The 3,624-nt window shown below is 51.2% G+C and overlaps 1 long non-coding RNA gene and 2 other non-coding genes across 3 annotated transcripts; all 3 read right to left on the reverse strand.

Moving 5' to 3' along the window:
* Positions 1 to 1,061: 1,061 nt before the first annotated feature.
* Positions 1,062 to 3,213, reverse strand: LOC126495375 (uncharacterized). Its single transcript, XR_007590139.1, has 5 exons — positions 3,112 to 3,213; positions 2,896 to 2,933; positions 2,646 to 2,686; positions 1,601 to 1,769; positions 1,062 to 1,297 (listed from the first exon to the last, which is right to left on the reverse strand). It is a non-coding gene; the product is annotated as an uncharacterized lncRNA (long non-coding RNA).
* LOC126495387 (small nucleolar RNA SNORD52) lies at positions 1,886 to 1,951 on the reverse strand. The gene has a single exon (XR_007590140.1). It is a non-coding gene; the product is annotated as a small nucleolar RNA SNORD52 (small nucleolar RNA).
* Positions 2,775 to 2,836, reverse strand: LOC126495388 (small nucleolar RNA SNORD48). The gene has a single exon (XR_007590141.1). It is a non-coding gene; the product is annotated as a small nucleolar RNA SNORD48 (small nucleolar RNA).
* Positions 3,214 to 3,624: the final 411 nt, after the last annotated feature.

Genomic DNA, 3,624 nt, shown 5'->3' on the forward strand with positions numbered 1-3,624 from the left:
CAGAATGGAGGACATTAACGACGCAAAACATTCAGACATAAATTTGAAACTTATTTAAAATTAAAGACTGGTCTAGTTTCCCCAGAGACCACTAATTGCCTATAATTCAGGGAAGAATGAGACCTCGCAAGAATCCTCTCTGGTCAGAAGTACACGGGCCGTTTTGTGTTAATTCATGAGTGCAATTGCTGTGTCCCATCTAGGAGCAAGAGATGACTCAGTGGTATGAGCACTGCCAGGTCTTCTAGAGGATCTGGGGTTCCATTGCCAGCACCCGCATAGCTGCTCAGTTGTTTCTAACTGCAAGACCCCTCACATAGGCACATGCAAAGCACCAATGCACATAGAATTTTTTAAAATATGTATACAATACTGTCTGTGTGTATGCCTGCAGGCCAGAAGAGGGCACCAGACCCCTTTACAGATGGTTGTGAGCCAGCATGTGGTTGCTGGGAATTGAACTCAAGACCTTTGAAGGGCAGGCAATGCTCTTAATCTCTGAGCCATCTCTCCAGCCCCAACATAGAAATTTTAAAGCAGTAATTTGTATCCTGTGCTGGCCTCAACTATGGGTCAACCTGCCTCTGGCTCCTGAGTGCTGCAATTTAAGGCATGGGGCACCACTGCCCAGCACATGTAAAGGATTTGATGCTGTATTCTATTCTGTAGAAGGGAAATTTAGTCCCTGCACTCAGGAGGGAACTTTAGCACTTACAGCCACCCTTCCCTCGTTTGTAGCAGGCAGTTGAGATCAAGGCCAACTGTTAGTGGCAGCTCAGCCTCTACTAAACCACCCATACAGGCCCCCCAGTCATTTATCTCTGGACTGCTGCCGAGAACACAGCACCCAGTGTGTGGCTCAGTAAGAACCAAACCATAAACTCAAAGGGCTCCCAAGCATTATGACAGCTCTGGAGGACCTGAGCTCTTTTACGTGTTTGATGCTTGTGGCAGGTAGGGCAGACACCTTGTGATAGACGAATACCACCACAGCTGTGACTACTGGGACCCCTTACTTCCAGCAAACATTTCACACCACCCCTGCCACAGACAGCAATCACTTCGGTGTTCAAGTATTTTATTAGACTTTCAGAGAAAGCCAAGACAAGACAGTATGTAAAACATTTCAGGGAGACAAGTTTCATTACATTGCCCAAACTCTTCAAGAGAAACGCTGCTCCACTCTGGGTAAACAGACAGATGCCACCTTGTTTAGCTGATGTGGTCCAGCACTCACAGCTGCTGACACAATAAACAAAATTCTCAGGATCCATGTCAGCCTCTGTAGCAGCAAATCCTGAAATTTCAGAAAAGGAACATGTGGACTCAAATATCCTCAGGAAAGCTCAGGCTAGTCCAACAAGGTTACCACAGAAAGCGGAAAGGACTGAGCGGTAACTTTACAAGCCCTGGGGACAGACCAGCATGTCTGTTGGGCGCCCAGTGATCCCAGGTCTCGGAAGTGAGGTAAGGCACGGAAAAGGCAGCATTAGCATTCCTCCAGAGACTAAGTCAAACCCTTTAAACTGCTCCCCCAAGCTGCCCTTAATCACCACCCAGTTCTTAATCACAGCCACAGAAGGTTAAGTAAAACACTCACCGCCACAGCAAGGAGAAAGGGTTCGCTCTCAGACACCAGCATGACCGGGCAGGCACAATCACACCATGCTGGACCACTTATAAGTAGATTCCACCTTAGGCTGGGTTCTCAGGTCAGCTCATAATCTAGATGAGGGAACCAGGCCTCAGTGTAGTCTTCAGAACTCACTCTAGAGGCGAATAGGGCACAAGCAGGGGCCAGCTACATCAGCAGAGCATTCAGGACACTGGATTCCACCCCAAAAAGGGAAGTAGTGCACCCAAAATAAGGATTCAGGTTCCCCAAGAGTCAGATTTATAGTCGACATCAGGACCAGTGTCAGAGACTCTAGTCTGTGAAATCATCATTCCCAGTTTAGGGAGATCTGAATCAGTAAAAATACAACAGAAGCCCAAGGACTGTTAGTCTGAGAGTAGGAAGACAGGTTGTGGTTTGTATTCTCAGGCTTTGGGGCCATAGAAGAAATCCAAAACCACCAAGTCACTGGACCACAACTGCTAAAAACTATTAAGAGGTGGGACAACCACAGCTAAGCACCATAAAAAAAACCCACCATACACAACGAACTCCTTGCAACCTGAATGGTTTAAGGAAATGTCTGAGCTACAAACAATGCAACAAAGCACCCATATGCAGAAAAATTGCGATAAAATGAGGGTCGTGGCTCATGGCTTCAACCCCAGCCACTGATGTCTGAGCTGGTAGTGGGTCACGCCTGTAAGTCTAAGCATGGTTGGACCCCCATCTTGGAATTAGGTTAAAGCTGGGAATGGTTGCATGCCCATGGGATCTAGGGTTCCCGCACTCGAGGCTGGGAAATGAGTCAGCAGTTAAGACCACGGGCTGCCCTTCCAGGACCCGGATTAAACTCCCAGTACCCACATGGCAGCTTACAGCTGAGGGCAGGGGTCCCGACGAATTCATAGACAAACGTGCACACATTTTTAGAAAATAAGCAAGGGATAAACAAACGTTAACGGCCATGACGCCTCGCTAAGAAAACCGTCTGAGATAACCTAAGGACCTTCTGTCGCCCAATACTAACCTTCCTTCAGGAGAAAGCAGCCAGCGGGTGTCCTCAAACCCCTAACAGGAAGCAAGACAGAAGCAAACCGTTAAGAACTCCAGGCCACGGAAGTTTAAATCCCAGCTACCGAAGACGCCGGCCAGGGGCGGTCAGAGCGCTGCGGTGATGGCGTCAGCGGACACTCAGAATCACCAGAGGTCATCATTACCGTCGCTCCCCCGGGTCCAGTCCCTCCACACCCCGCCCTGCGTTCGCACCATCGACTCACCATCGTGGCCCTGGGTCCCGCCGGCGCGGATCAGAGACCTGGGGAGAGAGGACAGTGTGAGCACAGACCCGGGAGACTGCGGCCCGCGGCCCTCCTCCCGGGCTGGGTCAGTTCCAAGGGTGGCGTCACGGAGACATCAGAAACTCTAGTCTGTAAATGTGGGTCATCCTGCCCAGCCCCACGCCGCGGAGCTCTCCCCACGGGACCCGGGGGTACCTGCTGCGCGACCTCCACGGAGGGAGCAAAGCCAGAGACAAGGCAAGGATGCAGGCCCAAGGACGAGCACACAACAACGCGGCAGACACGCGTACAAAGAGACCCGCTGCCGCCCGCCCGCGCGCTTTTATAGCCGCGCCAGCCCGGGGTCCTGACGCGCGTAGTCGTCTTCGGATATGCCTGAGCCGGGCGCGCGCAGACCAATGCGGAGGGAATGAAGCGGAATTATGTCGCTCACTCTTCGGAGTGGAGAGTCATGCGTGACTGTGACTTCTGCTAAATTACCAAAGAAAAGGAAAACAAAAATGGAAGCAGGCGGGTGGCCTAGACGCCCAAGGTGGGGTAAAGACCCCGGAGAGCCGGCTGGGTGCGTGTGCGCTCTCTGACCGCCTGGAGGTGTGTGTATTGCAGCGGTGATTCTGTTCTGATCCAGGCTACCTAGGGGACTCAGGTCACCTCCACGAGCCAGAACGATCTGAATTTGCATCTCAGCTTCTGTTCTCCATCCTTTTT

The sequence above is a fragment of the Alexandromys fortis genome, unplaced genomic scaffold (assembly GCF_014885135.2).
Source record: "Alexandromys fortis isolate MF-2015 unplaced genomic scaffold, M_Fortis_MF-2015_v1.1 scaffold_489, whole genome shotgun sequence".
In the NCBI taxonomy this organism is placed as follows: Eukaryota; Metazoa; Chordata; class Mammalia; order Rodentia; family Cricetidae; genus Alexandromys; species Alexandromys fortis.